This window comes from Macaca nemestrina, chromosome 2 (assembly GCF_043159975.1).
Source record: "Macaca nemestrina isolate mMacNem1 chromosome 2, mMacNem.hap1, whole genome shotgun sequence".
In the NCBI taxonomy this organism is placed as follows: Eukaryota; Metazoa; Chordata; class Mammalia; order Primates; family Cercopithecidae; genus Macaca; species Macaca nemestrina.
The window spans coordinates 163,680,810-163,698,110 of NC_092126.1; the positions used below are offsets into that span (position 1 = coordinate 163,680,810).

The 17,301-nt window shown below is 37.3% G+C and overlaps 1 protein-coding gene and 1 long non-coding RNA gene across 5 annotated transcripts in view; both read left to right on the forward strand.

Moving 5' to 3' along the window:
- Window positions 1-17,301, forward strand: part of LOC105470323 (glycogen synthase kinase 3 beta) — a 264,548-nt gene that overhangs the window by 1,108 nt on the left and 246,139 nt on the right. The window lies entirely within an intron of this gene.
- Window positions 6-17,301, forward strand: part of LOC139362048 (uncharacterized) — a 61,694-nt gene continuing 44,398 nt past the window's right edge. The window contains exon 1 of the long non-coding RNA XR_011620331.1: window positions 6-14,622. This is a non-coding gene — a long non-coding RNA (uncharacterized lncRNA). The remainder of the gene's footprint in view (window positions 14,623-17,301) is intronic.

Here is a 17,301-nt window from a genome sequence, read left to right on the forward strand (position 1 = left end):
TGAGTATTGATTTTATTTTACGCCCCTTTTCCACTTCGCCCTTAAAATAAGAAATCTCGGAATACCAGGATCTGAAAATATTAGACTTCCTAATATAACAAACAAGCAATGGAAAAGGGCAAAACCTATCTTCAGTCAAGGATGAAGCAGCTCCCTCTTTACTCCTCCCATACCCCCTCCCCCGGTCTCATTAACCTTGAATTGAGATAATATGATTTTTATTTGGATGATTCGATTTGAAACTGCTTTCTTATACTTTTCTTGCTGTTGGTAGTCAGTTTCATCAAGTGCTTGAGTGTTTCCACGTTAGTGATGACCGTGTTTACTTGCCCATCCTTTAGAATAAAGAGAAGGACAAGATTTGATTAATAAACCATTGTGCACATTTGCAGAATGTATGTCTTTTGGAATAAGAGGGTATTTTAGGTCTCAGGATTTATCATAGTTTGGTATACTTAATAGAGACATTAAACGTCCCACCCTCCCAACATTTTTTTCTTGTCTGTATGACTACACATAGTATTTGTTCTTAATCTGTGGATGAACTTGCTCAGTAACCATTCACATTTGGAGGCTGTCATTGATTTCTCTCTTTAGAAGGGACTAGTGGGAGCCAATAAATACCCAGCAGCAGTAGCATCTCTGTATGCATTTGTGTTCGATTGGATTAGTGGTTTGATGTGTTCTCTCTTAACCTTCCTGTTTTGACATTACCAACCTGCCACCGTATAATTTATATTTAATCAAAAGGTAACATGGAAGTATTAATAGGTCCAGGTTTTGATTGAGATTTGTTTTGTCATAGTGCCAAATAGTAAGTTAAATGTTGTCACTGGCTCATTACATTTAAGTTCAATTTTGGAGTACTGTTGCGCTCCTGTTAAATGTTCTGGGGGGTTCCTTAAAAAGGACGATTTAAAATACTCTTGCGTTAGTTTCCATCACATTTAGATAACTATGGATTTAGTTAGAAGAATGTGGATTTAGTCCTTTCCATTTTGGCTTTTGCAGATGGCTGTGGTCCTGGAAATAATAGGGATATTTGGACTGTGTTCAGGGTTGTAGATAGACTACTCTTGTCCTGAGTTTGTGCTGAGAAGTATGCTTTTGAAGTGTTTAGTATATACTAAGTATCTAATGTTCCAGTGTATCTCTATTTATGGAGAAGTTCATGTGGTGTTTAATGACAGCTTGTTTAAACATACTTTCAGAATTTAACAAAAATATCTATGTTGTTTCCTTATTGTGGGAAAGAGGGTCATCATGAGGGCAAAGAAATTACTGTGTTGCTTAGAAGAACGGAGAGAACTAAATAACTGAGATTTTAAGAACTGACACACAAAAAACATGTATGTTATGTGAAATTGATTATATTCTTAGGCAACATAAAATGATCACTTTTAGTTGAACTCAAGATTTCAGTTCGTGTTGGCTTTGGGAACTAGCCTGAAACAGGGTAGTCTAGGTAATAGCTGAATGGGAGATTATTTTTCAAAGTTAATTTTTTTTTTCCCCCGGTGGTTTGCAAGTAGAGAATGCCGGGGTAGGAAAAGAGGACAGCTGATTATGCATCTTTCAGGGAAGGGTCGTGCTTTCTAAGCGCTTCATGGAGTCATTTGAAAAATATTTTAAAATTCCGGGGTAATTTTCAGCTATGATGATACAAATCTTATAATAACTACTTAAGAGCCTCTTGTGGTACTGGAGTGTTTGTATGTTTTACATCTTGGTAATATAGTTTGAAAACCAGTCAATCAATTTCAGCTAATTGATTTATTAGCTTTATTTCAGAGATCTATAATGCTAGATTATAATGCTACATTTTGGGACTTTTCATTTTCTTTCCAGGATTTTCTTTGAAATGACTTTTGAATTTTTGATAATGCAGATACTAAGGATGGAGTAACTCTTGTAAAATATGTAGATGAAAATGTTTATTTTCCGATTACCGTATAGGTCAATTTAGAATTTAAAAAGTTGGAGTTTAGTGTTAATTATGTGTTTTTGACAGCTTTGACTTTAAAAACATTTAAAAGAAAGGGGAGTCTTTAAGCATTTGTTAGGATGCTAGCATTCTAAGGAACCCCTGTTGAAAACAGAAACATAAGAAATTGTAGTCCTTGCTCTCAAAAGCTTATTTGGTTGTAGAGGGAGGCTATGGGAAAAAAATTAAAACAATAGCATGATGACTGCTAGATTGTAAAATACAAATTGAATCATTTGTTCAGAGGGGCAAAGAGTAAAAGGGTGAGACTGATGGGTGGGAGAGGAAAGACTTCCTGCGGACAAGGTGTATTAAGACTGATACTAAAGGACGTGGTAACTTCAACTGGTAGAAAAGCATGAAAGGTCTAGGTGGAAGGAGTGTACCAAGGCACAAAGATGATGAGTTTTGCATGAGAGGCAATAATCAAGTTGGCAAATCTGAGTTAAAGGGGCCTACGTAAGAACATAAGAACAAATGGAATTTGAGAAATAAAAGAAAGTTAGCTGATGGAGGGCAGAGGGATTCTGTAAAAGTTTGATTGAGATTCAAAAGAGATCTGGATTTACTGTTGGCTGCTGAACAAGATGTAAGATGATTTTTGCAGTTGAATTAATGAATTATAGTAGAGAGATGCTAGAGCCTTTTTAGGGAGCTAGTAGGGTATGTTGTGAATCATGAGGGACTAAAGTAAAATGTGAAAATGGGGTGAAAGGAACAGGTTTGAGAGACAGTGTGAATGAAGAACTGGCAGAACTTCATACTGGACTGAAGTGGAATATTTGTGAAGGAGTCAAGAGTTAAAAATAAATACTGATGTTACTGGCCTGGAAGACTTCACTGCTGAGTTATATTGTTAATTGTAATGGGAAAATTGAGAAAGTGCTGAGGTGAGAGGGTAGGTGAGTTCACTTTCTTAAACTTTAATATACAATAAGTTCCCTTGAAATTCAGACAGCAGTTAGTTACTGGCAATGATATTTGACTTCCTAGTCTATTAATTGCACAGTTTCTTATTTTTCTACACCTAAAAATGTTGGATTTATATTTGGGAGCAGTAAACTAAGGGCTTTTATTTAAATGCTTTTCATCAAATTCCAATTTTTTTTTTTTTTTTAAATACAGCTTCAAAAGCCTCACACTTGAAACCTAGTTATAATAGTTTCATGATAGTTTATTTCAAAACAATGAAAACACTTTTTGGACTAAACTGTGACAGAAACATTTTAGATACTTTATGTAGCCATTAACCTTTGATACATGCTTAAAACTTTTTTTTATAAATAATGATTATTATTTTACATGCAAGATTTATTTAGGAATAAAGTATTGAGATCCTTCACTTTGTGAAGACTCCAGAATAAATTAAAAGTTGATTTTATAACAAGTAGTTTTTGCCCTTTTTGTTGAGTTTAGGCATTAACCCCAAATTTAAATCAGTATATTTGAGATACTACTTTTTACTTGCTATAGCGAAACCAATGTTTCATTTTTGTTCACTTCCAAGTTTACGTGTAATTAAATAAATGTTTATAAAGTTTTTCTTTAGAATCGCATGATATTTTACTCAATAGGGAAAGTAAGGGACTGTGGCACTTTTGGCTAAAATATTAGTAATAACTCCTTTTGGTATACAGTTGGAGAAAATTTAACTAGTTGTTTAGGTTTAATGCTTAAATATAAGATTTAGAAAGATGAAAATAAGTTTGTATCACTTAAGTTGTTTCTTCATATAAAACTTTTTTAGATCAAAATTTCTATTAGCAAAGAGAGAATAATAGTAGCTGCATATTATTCTGCAGTATTAGGTCATATGGTGATTAAAGCCAAAGAATAGGTAGCAACTTAGAGTTTCCGTATTCCCCTGGGAAGTTTAATCTCTTTACGACATCTAAAAATTAGGTGGTTAGAGTTTAGCCCATTTCTTGATAATCTTGTGTTAATGTGGAAAAGAGTTCATGTGTGAGACTGAAAACCAGAATCCTATTTTCAGTCATTTCCCAACCCAACTTCCCCAGAGTTGTTAAAACATTTAAGATATTTAAGAATTGTATGCTTTCTTGTTGCATGCACCTGTAGAATGCTAATTGTGAAGTGACAATAAGTCACAGGCAAAAGGAAAAACTTCAAGGGATCCCAGAGATTCACAAATCACCTTATGGCTGATCAGGAACTACATTTAGAAAATGAGGTGACATCTTCTCATTTCACTGGCAAAGTTCAGCTGAAAATCAGTACTTGCACCCTTTACTGTCTATCCCTTGTATTAGAATTGAGTTGCAGGTGTGAGATAATACTTTGGAGAAACAGCAAGGCTGGGAAAGTCAGAGATTTTGTTCCAGCAGCAGAGTCTAAAGAGTGGGAGAGCCCTATTTGTGTGTGCACTGTGTGCATAGAGAAGGCTGTGAAACGTGCATATGTTGACCCTATTGTCACAGTTCCGTACTTTTAAATAAGACCCATGAGGTTGAGACAGGGAAGGAGAGGACAGGATGTGAGATTGTGGTGCCTCTTGTGTTGCTCCACCCTATAATGGAGAATGGAGGGGCAGAATGCTTGCGTGGGTGAGACAAGAGTGTGTGTTGGTACTAACAGGACCAACCGGGTTCCCCAGATATTGTTCTACTAAGAACATAATCACCATGATAAGTAAATTAATTTGTTGGAATGTTTATCATCATTTTCTAGCTGATTTTTTTTGGGGGGGAGTGGTGTTGGAAGGGGAGTTTTGCCCAGTTTCAAGAATAAAAGCATTTTCATTGTTCAGAAGAAGAGCATTTTCATTAAAGCGGAGGTTGCACTCTTGGCTTTTTATCTTAAGTTATACAAATCATCCTTGGTTATACAAATCAAATTGCTTTTGAAATTTGTTGAGTGTAATGTATAAATGTATATTTATATAAAAAACCTGTGTGAATAGAACAGCAAGGAAAAACAGGGTAGAGTTAAATAACAGTTTGTTTTCCCTGAAGTTTTCTACCTTTAAATTTATATAAAAAAGAAATATTTATTCCATTTTGCATTATTGAGTTTTCTAGTTTTTTTTAATGAGCTAATACTCAGTACATAATGGACATTTTTAGTAAATTATTCTAATATACTTGTGACTGTAATGCATTTGATGTGGTATAAGATTTAGAAACACAATTTAGTTTGGCTGGGCATGGTGGCTCACGCCTGTCATCCCAGCACTTTGGGAGGCCGAGGCGGGTGGATCACGAGGTCAGGAGATCGAGACCATCCTGGCCAACATGGTGAAACCCTATCTCTACTACAAATACAAAAATTAGGTGGGGGGGGGGGGGCGTGGTGACGTGCGCCTGTAGTCCTAGCTACTCAGGAGGCTGAGGCAGGAGAATCGCTTGAACCCATGAGGTGGAGGTTGCAGTGAGCCGAGATCGTGCCACTGCACTCCAGCCTGGGCGACAGAGCGAGACTCTGTCTTAAAAAAACACAATTTAGTCGATTTGGGTTCTTAGTTTATAATTCCCCTTCCCATTTTTGCTTATATTTTGGGAAGACAGGTTGACTTCCAAACAATGTGCAGGTTCCAATTTTGTATGTGATTAAATCTTACATTTTTTGTATTGAATAGTTTTCCTAGCATTTTTGGTTTGATCACTTGAAGTAATGATGTATTTGTCTTGAAACTAGTTTTGTCAAATCAGCTTTTTATTTTCAGAGTACCATGGTTAGTTAACAACAGCACAAAGCCAAGTCCTTAACATGTTCCCTTAATAACGTGATCTGAGGTTAATTTCTTGATTCTTATTTCAAATCAATTTAGTAATAAAAAGTTCACATTTCTTGTTTTTTTTTTTTTTTTTTTTTTTTTGAGATGGAGTCTCACACTGTTGCCCGGGCTGGAGTGCCATGGTACCATCTGGGCTCACTGCAACCTCTGCCTCCCAGGTTCAAGCAGTTTTCCTGCCTCAGCCTCCTAAGTAGTTGGGATTACAGGTGCCTGCCACCACACCTGGCTAATTTTTTGTATTTTTAGTAGAGACGGGTTTCACTATGTTGGTCAGGCTGGTCTCAAACTCCTGACCTTGTGATCTTCCCACCTTGGCCTCCCAAAGTAGTGGGATTACAGGCGTGAGCCACCACACGTGGCCGAACTAAATTGTGTTTCTAATTTAGTTTCCCCAAAGAGTAACAGCTATACATCAATGTGGAATTGGGTTATTTGGAATCTCACCTTACTGGAATTGGCTGGTAGTTGACAGTAAACCAGAAGCTCTCCTGAGCAGCTAATATCTGCAGGCAAATGGAGTATAAACTTTGCTCATAGGTTAGTCTTCAGGCTTTTATTAATGGTTCTTTGTTATTATTTAACACATAGTTGTAATTCATTGAGTCGTCTGGTTTTTTTGAAATCACAAATCAGAGGGAAATGGATAGATACTGATTAAGCATTATGCTACTGAAGGGAATGGATGATTTGGGGAAACAAGCATATTGGGATTACTTAGTGTATGTAGTGTATGTAAGTTCATACAGATCCAGGGTAAATCACTCTGATAATTGTTCAAAACGTTCACCCAGAGAAATTTTCTTTGTTTTTTTTGGGAGACAGGGTCTCGCTGTGTTGCCTATGCCTAGCCTGGAGTGCAGTGGTGCAGTCTTGGCTCACTGCAGCCTCTGCCTCCTGGGCTTGGTGATCTTTTAACCTCAATCTCTGGAGTAGCTGGGACTATAGGCACGCGCCAACATGCCTGGCTAATTTTTGTAGTTTTTGTAGACAGGGGGTTTTGCCATCTTGCCCAGGCTGGTCTTGAACTCCTGGAATCAAGCAGTTCTGCCTCAGCCTCCCAAAGTGCTGGGATTACAGTCATGAGCCACTGCACCCATCCGAGAATATTAATTCTGTTTTAAAGAGGCAGGAGGTAGAAAAATCTCTTCTGGAGGCCTGGGCTTCTGCATAAGCTACATAAAACATCTGTAATTTGTTGATCACTGACGTGATGAAGAGAACTGGGTCATCTCTGTCTGATTCACCATCTTCTAGCTGAATTTCAGCAATATGGATAAAGGTACTAAAGTCTTCAGTGTGCTAGCCCAAGGTATTGTTTCCAACTCTTTCTTCCATTGTCCATCTACATTTATTAACTCAGCAGCAGAGTTTTATCTGATTTAAGATTTGTTGTCTTACTGTTTCTGTTTTTTTTTTTTTTCCCCTTCCTTGGTATATATGGAATTGCTGCTTGGATTTTGGCTGGCTTGTACCTTTTGTTTGTGGACTGCTTAGAAGGCACTGCATGGAGTCATTTAAGCTTTCTTATGAATTATAAATAGCTATTTAGAGAGGAACTTTACTAGATACATTTGTGGCCTATGAGAATTGAAAAGCTGGCCATCTTAATTGTTGGACTGAAGAAGAAGGGTGATAGTGGCAAAGTAGTTTTTCTTTTGGAGGTCTGAGAAATTCTTAGGGGCTTAATTGGCTAATATAACTAGAAAGGTTGGGTGTTTTAGATTTTTTTCGAAGGATAGGTATCTTCTTTAAATGCAACGCTGTCTACTTCCTGTTACTTTATAAAATTAACTAATTTTACTTTTTTTTTTAACTTTATTTTATTTTATTTTTTGAGACGGAATATCACTCTGTTGCCCAGGCTGGAGTGCAGTGGCACAATCTTGGCTCACTGCAACCTCCACCTCCCTGGTTCAAGCAATTCCCCTGCCTCAGCCTCCCGATTAACTGGGATTACAGGCATATGCCACCATGCCCCGCTAATTGTTTTAGTATTTGTAGTAGAGACGGGGTTTCACCATTTTGGCCAGACTAGTCCCAAATTCCTGACCTCAGGCAATCTGCCGACCTCAGCCTCGACAAAGTGCAGCAAAATCAGTTAATACTTTTTAATTGATTAACACTTTCTTCATGACTTGTGTTGAAGTTGTTGAGTTGAGTCAAGTAAATTTCTGATGCTAGATTTTGAGTATGTGGTGTGAGCACCTGAAGAGTTAGAGGTACTGGTATTATGTCTGACATCAGACTGATAGTATTTGCAGGGACATTTGCCCTAGTGGAATTGCAGGGTTTTCACATTCTACACATTACTTAAATTATGAAAGAAAGGGGGAAGCTTTGAGTTGGTGGAGTTTTAATAATAAGATATAATTACATGTGTATGGAAGAGCAATGTACTGTATATCATATTTGCATAATACATGGCAATAATGGCAGTAATTATTGAGTGCAGTGTGCCGGATAATTGCATGTTTTATTTACCTATTTTGCTTTAAATTTTAAAAAATGTAATTTACTCACATGGTTCAACATTTTAAAGATATTCAGTGAAGTCTTTCTTCTCTCTTGCTCTGCAGCAACCGGTTCTCTTTCCTGGAGACCACTGGCATTACAATTTCTTATATGTCCTTTCATAGGTATTCTGAATCTTTACAGATTACTGATTTCTATAGTAGACTTCCATTTTGTGTATACATACATAAATTAACAATAGCTTTAGCAGAAGTGTTAGAATTAAAACAAATTTAAATCACTAACTCTAGAAAATTGCTATTTTTCAACCTATTAAGTTAGTAAATATTTATGTCTCTGAATGTAAGTTAGTTGGAGAATAAGTGCAATGATGACAGAGCTCCTCTCGTGGCAATTAGAGGTAAAATGTTAATAGTCCTAACCAATGAACAATTAATAGCACATTTAAAATAGGCGTTTATTTCATGGTAAAGAAAAAGACAAAGGATAATTTTTTAACTTTCTATTTTTCTAACATCTCAGATGAGAAAACCTGTTCTCTTGAGAGATCAGAGGCGCAGAGTGCGTCAATGTCAATGAAGCCTGTGCCTTTTACCTCTTTAAGAGCGTATGGTTTCATTCTGCTCCTAAATCAAGCACCCCTTAGTTGTTGAATAAAAATTACTTTTATAAAGGAATATATTTATGTGATTTAAAGAAATCAAATAGTGCAGAAGGGCTTATGATGGAAAGTAATCTTCTGTCTTCCAGTCCTACTTCTTAGAAGCAACATTGGCTATGACAGCTGTTTCCTCTAGTAGTTTTTATCATATTTTTAATTATATACTTTTTATCTGTTTCTTAAAATTAATTTTATATTTTTTTGTCTTATAGTGGTAGACATCATTTATTATCATACCCATCTCCCTTTTGCTTTCATACTGATATAATTATACCACTATTTAAAAACTATTATTTATTTAAATTATTATGCAAATTCTCAGTATGTAGACATGGAACAGTATTCTATGTAGAAACAAGTAGTACACAGTGATCATGTTTCCTTATGAGAATAGTTTTATTGAGATATAATTCACATACCGTAACATTCATTTTTTCAGTTCACAGGTGTTCACAGACTTGTGTAACCATCCCAACCATCTAATTTTAGAGCACTTTTATCATTTCAGAAATAAAGCTTATACCCATTAGCAGTCATTCCCTGTGTTCCCCTTCCCCACAGCTCTAGGCAACCACTGGTCTACTCTCTGTCTTTATAGATTTGCCTGTTCTGGACATTTCATATAAATGGATTTATGTAATACGTGGCCATTTATGACTGTTTTGCTTAGCATAATGTCTTCAAAGTTCTCCCATGTTATAGCATGTATTGGTACTTCATTCCTTTTTATTGCTGAATAACATTTCATTGTATGGAAATCCCACAATTTGTTTATTAGTTGATGGACATTTGGGTTGTTTCTGCTTTTTGACTAGTATGAATATGCTGCTGTGAACATTTGTGTGCAAGTTTTTGTGTGGACATATGTATGTACCTAAGTAGTGGAATGGCTGGGTAATAATGGTAACTCTCTGTTTAACATGTTAAGGAGCATTAAGCTGCTTCAAAGTGGCAGTCACATTTTTTCCTTTGCTTTTAATCTTTTTAGACTTCATTGTTGCCATTTTCTTTCTTTCTTTTTTTTTTTTTTTGTACTGATGGTAATAATTATAATCTCAATTCTTCCCCCCAAATGTACCCATTTATCAGACATTCTCTGAATTTCTACCTGCCTCTTGCTCCCTTTCTTTTCCTGGAGCCCTCGTCGAACTGCTGGGATCTGACCTGGTTGTTCTCCAGGCCCCGTTGTACAGCTGTCATCCTCTGACTTCTTTCATTGCTCTTCAGGGTTGGCTCTCCAGTTTCCTGGGTCCCATGTCTTTGTATCATTGAATAGTTCTTATCTGATAACTGTTTGATAAATATACCTGGAAAAGTTGTTCATTGTTTTTTTCCATATTTGTTCCAAAAGGTCAGTTAAGAAGCTATACACCTTTTGGGCAGATATCCTCACCCTTGCAGTATCTAGATACTGAGAAATAGATGCGCGAAGTTTACTTTGTATCATTTTATCAAGTGATTACCATGCCAATATGAGGCAAGTACAAAAATCTGAAAAATATTAATATTAAGTAATTGTTTAGACTAGAGCTTTTCAGAAGAAATATTATATAAGCCAAAAATGTGAATTATATATGTAATTTTAAATTTTCTGTGAACCACTTTGAAAAATAGACACAAGTGAAATTAATTTTAGTAATATATTTTATTTAACCTAGTGTATCCAAACTAATAATATATCAAGATGTAATCAATATAAAAATTATTGAGATATTTTACATTCTTTTTTTGGGTAGTAAATCTTTATAACCTAGTGAGTGTTTTACACTTAAAGAAAATACTGATTTGGGGTTCGGGCGCGGTGGCTCATCCCTGTAATCCCAGCACTTTGGGAGGCTGAGGTGGGTGGATAATGAGGTCAGGAGTTCAAGACCAGCCTGGCCAAGATGGTGAAACCCCATCTCTACTAAAAATACGAAAGTTAGCTGGGCATGGTGGCGGACACCTGTAATCCCAGCTACTCGGGAGACTGAGGCAGAGAATTGCTTGAACCTGGGAGGCAGAGGTTGCAGTGAGCTGAGATTGTGCCACTGCACTCCAGCCTGGGTGACACAGCGAGACTTTTTCTCAACAACAACAAAAAAGAACATACTAATTTGGGCTAGCCACATTTCAAGTGTTCATTAGCTGCATGTCGCTAGTAGTTACTATATTGGACAGTGCAGGCTTAGAATTTTGTCCAGGAATTATATTATTTTTGTTATTCTTAAGTAATGGAAAAGATGTGTGTGGTTTAAAAACATTTCATTGATTTGTGCCTTTGTTGTTAATCATGTTCTCAGCTTATTTTTAAATTTTATATCACATTAAAAGAGGTTGAAGATTGTTATGTTTTTCAGAAAGGGGCTTGCTGTAGGGTGGATAGTGATTCTTTCCACTCTTATTTAGTAAAACTGTTAAAATAGCTATTGAAATTTTTGCTGTTAAGATAATTAGATGTTGGCCCCAGTGGAATTTTATCCATGCAAATATACTTTGTCGTATGTTATTTCCCTTTGCTGTTTCAAAGACCTGGCTGGCTTTCAGTCTCAAATACCACCTCAACTCCTATTCATGCTTACCACAAGGCATGAAATTCACTTGCGTATGACTCCTTCGGCACTCTCTGTGGCCCTTCTAATGTTCTTCCTTGTATTCTCGTTAACGTGTCTTGTTTCTCCGTAGGGGATCATAAGTTCCAACATGACATAAAAATGTTTTATGCATCTTTGTATTTCCTGCAGTGTGGAGCACATTCCTTTTTGTATTGGGACACTTAGTATATATTCTAGTTGAAGGCAGTTTGTCATGTGATATGGTGTCTAGTGGTATGCTAGTTTCCAGGTCACCAACCAATTGCTGATGTTTCTAGAACATTTAAGTTTTGATATAAGAAATTAAGTTAAATTTGTTTTTTGTTTGTTTTTTTGAGATGGAGTCTTGCTCTTGCCAGGCTGGTGTGCAGTGGCATGATCTTGGCTCACTGCACCCTCCGCCTCCTGGATTCAAGCGATTCTCCTGCCTCAGCCTCCCCAGTAGCTGGGACTACAGGCATGCACCACCACGCCCAGCTAGTTTTTGTATTTTTAGTAGAGACAGGGTTTCACCGTGTTGGCCAGGATGGTGTCCATCTCCTGACCTCGTGATCTGCCCGCCTCCCAAAGTGTTGGGATTACAGGTATGAGCCACTGTGCCTGGCCCTGTTTTTTTTTTTTTTTAAATTTTTTTTAATGCGAAGGAATGATAGTAGGAAAGAGATGTAGAGACATAGAAATACAGACATTTCTGTTGCGCTATGTGCTTAGCGCTGAGTAGCTCTGAAATCTTTGGATGGATGACTGAATGAAAACAAGGACTTGGGTGCTAGGTTACACTGGTTGGTAAGCACAGTACCTTTGAAACATTGAGCCTGTGAAGCTACTATGGTATCCCCTTCCATTATTTTATTTGGAGTGGGTAAGGACTGAAGAGAGATTTGTAGCAGTGAAACCTGACAATTCAGTTTCTTTCCTTACACCAAGTAGCTTACTCTGCAAAAGAATAAAGTAAACAGACAATATTTAAATATGAAAAGTCCTTTCATCATGGATGTACTTAGGTGTGTAATTGTATTGTGGGGGAGGTGTAAAACTATTTTTTTTTTTTTTTTTGAGACTAAGTCTCGCTGTGTTGCCCAGGCTGGAGAGCAGTGGCGCGATTTGGCTCACTGCAATCTCCGCCTCCTGCGTTCAAGCGATTCTCATGCTTCAGCCTCCCGAGTAGCTGGGATTATAGGTGTCCACCACCATGCCTGGCTAATTTTTGTGTTTTTAGTAGAGGCAGGGTTTCACAGTGCTGGCCAGGCTGGTCTCAAACTCCTGTCCTCAAATGATCCTGGCCTCCCAAGGTGCTGGGATTATAGGCATGAGCCACTGCGCCTGGCCGAAACTAATTTTTACAAGACTTCTTTTTGGGTCTTTAAGATGATGTTCGTTTGTTTGATATATTAGTATGTCAATTCTAGAGCTTTCCCAGAGAGGGTGAGAAATATTAATAAACAATAGGGATTCTATTGCTAAATAATGCAACTTTTTTTTTTTTTAATTAGAGGAAAGAGTGTGGTCGTCTTCTTCCTTCTTCTTCCCTCCCCCTCCTCCCAACTTCTTTTGGAGGCAGAATCTTGCTCTGTTGATCGGGTTGGAGTGCAGTGATGTGATCTTGGCTCACTGCAGCCTCAACCTCATGGGCTCAAGCAATCCTCCCACCTCAGCCTCCACATTAGCTGGGTCCACAGGAGTGCGCCACCATGCCTGGCTCATTTTTGTATTTTTTGTAGAGACGAAATTTTGGTATATTGCCCAGGCTGGTCTTGAATTCCTGAGCTCAAACAATCCATCCATGTTGGTCTCCCACAGTGCTGGGATTACAGGTGTGCGCCACCTCACCTGGCCATAATACAAATTCTTAAATAGTGGTAGAATATGACTTTCTATATTTGGTTTTGAAAAATAAATTGCTTTCCACATATCAGCATGGTATTTCCTTCTGTGATTAAATGTGTGCATTGTGAGATGTTTGGCTGGTCTAGGGTACAAGTCTTAGACATAGAAGAAATTTCTCTGTAAGTAGCAAATACTTGTTATTCCCTTCTTGAACCAAGAGGATTTACTAAAGAACAAGGTATAATTCTATTTAAATTCAGTTGAACATCAGGAATAACTTTTACTGAGAGACTTTGAGGCTGTTAAAAAATATGTTTATATAGGCTGGGTGCGCTGGCTCACTCCTGTAATCCCAGCACTTTGGAAGGCTGAGACGAGTGGATCACTTGAGATCAGGAGTTCGAGACTAGCCTGACCAACATGGTGAAATCCCATATTTACTAAAATTACAAAAATTAGCCAGGCATGGTGGCAGGCACCTATAATTCCAGCTACTAGGGAGGCTGAGGCAGGAGAATCGTTTGAACCCGGGAAGTGGAGGTTGCAGTGAGCCGATATCACACCACTGCACTCCAGCCTGGGCAAGAGAGTGAGACTGTCTTAAAAAGAAAAAAATGTGTGTGTGTGTGCATGTATGTGTAATTTCCTGTCAGATTGTAGATTAAAGAAGAGCTGTGCTTTTTGAAAGGATAGAGGAGACGGGCCAGGTGCAGTGGCTCATGTCTGTAATCTCTCTGAGAGGGAGGCTGAGGCTGGCGGATCCCTGAGGTCAGGAGTTCGAGACCACCCTGGCCAACATGGTGAAACCCTGTCTCTACTAAAAATACAAAAATTAGCTGGGCATGGTGGTGCATGCGTGTAATCCCAGCTACACGGGAGGCTGAGTCAGGAGAATCGCTTGAACCTGGGAGGCAGAGGTTGCAGTGAGCCGAGATTGTGCCACTTGCACTCCAGCCTGGGCAACAGAGCAAGACTCCATCTCAGAAAAAAATATATATATATAGAGGAGAAGTTCTAGTATGATATTTCTGCTCTACATTGGAGAAGGAGAACTTAGTTAGAAACAAAAGGTGTGTTTGTTGTATTTGTCATGACTTCCAAAATGGGAGCAGGTGGGCCAATTCCTGGGTCCTTAGAAAAGAAGACCCAGAGACAGGAGATTGTCTGCCTGCACTGTATGGGTTATGGTATCAATATAAGTTGTATAGCTTGTTGGCTTTCAGTATTAGGAGTAGGAAATTGTTTTAAAATGCATTTCACATTATATCTAATTAAAAACACATCTTTTTTATTGTTAATTTCTTACATATAGCTGAGAAAGCCTGTGTACTTTCTGAAGTCTGGGAAAGAGGTAAGAAATGCTGCTGTGGACCATAGGAGTTGGGGTGGGGGAAGAAGCTAATTAGAAAAAAGTTTGTGGTCATGATAGATTTTGAGTTTCTCTGGATGCTGTTGATGATGGCCTGAGTTTTAGAATTCAGATTCAACTACCCTTTGAATGTGTATTGTGTGCCAAGCACTCTCATTCCATTTAACTTTCACAATGTTCTGTGACAATATTTGCTCCATTTAATGAGTGAAGCATCTGAGGTTAAGATATGTATATTTTTAATTGATTTATTCCGGGGCCTTATAGTTTGTAGGGAATAGGTTCCGGATGTTGATCCCAGGCCCTCCAGACTTGAAGTAAAGGAAGAAAATTTTTGAGTACTTACTATGTCATTGTACAATAGTAAGCAATTAATTTAAAATAAGTGTTACTATATATATTTAAGATATACAACATGATGTTAATATGATACGTATTATAATAAAATGGTTACTATAGTAAAACAAATTAACATCTCCATCTCACATAGTTACTGGTCCCCCACCCCAACCAAGAGCAACTGTAATCTATTTAACATTCAACAAAAGCCTGGGTACAATACACTATTATTAACTATAGTCTTCATGTTGCATGTTAGATCTTTTGACATGTTTATCCCAGGTATTTGCTGCTTCCTATGCTTTGACCTACATCTCCCCATTTCCTCCCCTGCTCAGACTCTGCTAACCAGTTTATTCTCTATCTCTGTATATTTGACCTTTTTTTGAAAAAAGATTTCACATAATTGAGATCGTGAAATATTTTTCTGTGTATAGCTTATTTCAGTTAATGTCCTTCAGCTCCATACATATGTGTATACACACACACACACACACACACATATATATACACACACACTGAAGTTTAACCATTTGTCCACTGATGGACACCTAGGTTGTTTCCATATGTTGGCTGTTGTGAATAATGCTGTAGTGAACATGGGAATGCAGGTATCTTTACAAAGTGATGATTTCATAACGTTTTGTGTATACCCAGAAGAGTAATTACTGGGTCATACGATAGTTCTATTTTTAGTTTCTTTAGAAACCTCCATACTGTTTCCATAGTGGCTGCACTAATCTCCATTCTCACCAATAGTGTACAGGGGTTCTCTTTTCTCTACACGTTTGCCAACACTTAATCTCTTATTTTTTTATTTTTACTTTTTTGATAATAGCTATCCTAACAGGGGTGAGGTGGTATCTCATCGTGGTTTTGATTTCCATTTCTCTGATGATAAGTGATGAGCACCTTTTCATATACCTGTTGGCCATTTTTTATGTCACCTTTGGGGAGATGTCTGTTCACCTCCTTTGCCCATTTTTAAATTATATGTTTTCTTACTGTTGAGTTGTATGATTTCTTTATAAATCTTGAATATTAACCCCTTATCAGATATATGGTTTGCCAATAATCTTTTCCCAATCTGTAGGTTGTCTTTTTATTTTGTTGTTTCCTTTGCTGTGCAGAAACTTTTTGGTTTGATGTAGTCTCATCTATTTTTACATTTGTTTCCTGTGTTTTGGTGTCATGTAAGAAGTCATTGCCAAGGCCAACTTCAAGGAGATTTCTCCTTATGTTTTCTTCTAGGAATTGTATGCCTTCAAGTCTTATGTTTAGGTTTTTATCCATTTTGAGTTGGTTTTTGTGTCTGGTGTAAGATGAGAATTCAGTTTCATTATTTTGCATGTGGAAATCCATTTTTCCCAGCACCATTTATTCAAGAATTGTGTTGTCTTGGTGCCTTTGTTGAAAATTAGTTGACTGTCTGTGTTTGGATTTGTTGCTGGGCTCTCTATTCTGTTGCACTGGTCTGTGCGTCTGTTTTTATGGCAGTACTAAACTATTTTGATTATGGTTGCTTTGTAACTTAATTTTAACTCAGGAAGCATGAAGCCTCCAACTTTTTTTTTCCCCTCAGAATTGCCTTGGCTGTTCAGAGTCTGGTGCTTCCATGTGAATTTTAGGATTGCTTTTTCTACTCTTGTGAAGAATGCCATTGGGATTTTGATAGGAATTGCGTTGAATCTATATGTTGCTTTGGGTAGTATGGTAATTTTGACAATATTCTTTTGATCCATGAGCTTGGAATTCTTTCCATTTATTTGTGTCCTCTTCATTTTCTTTCATCAGTAGTTTTCGTTTTCAGTGTACAGGTCTTTCAACTTTTTGGTTAAATTTATTCCTAAGTATTCTGTTTGTTGATACTAACACAAATGGAGCTGTTTTCTTAATTTCTTTTTCAGCTTGGTCATTATTTGTGTATGGAAATGCTGTGAATTTTTTATGTTGATTTTATATCCTACAACTTGACAAAATTAATTTATTAGATCTAACAGTTTTTCGTGTGGTCTTTGGAGTTTTCTGTATATGGGGGATCATGCCATCTGCAAATAGAGGTAATTTTCTGATTTGGTTAACTTTACTTTTTTTTTTCCTTTTTCTTGTCTAAATGCTCTTGATTTAGACAAGCTCTTCCAGCACTTCTAGTACTCTGTTGAATGGAAGTGGTCAGAGTGGGCATCTTTGCCTTGTATCAGGTCTTAGAGGAAAAGTTCTCCGTTTCTCCCTGTTGATTATGTTGTTAGCTGTGGGTTTTTCATAGATGGCCTTATTATGTTGAGGAACTTGCCTTCTATTTTTAAATTGTTAAAGAGTTTT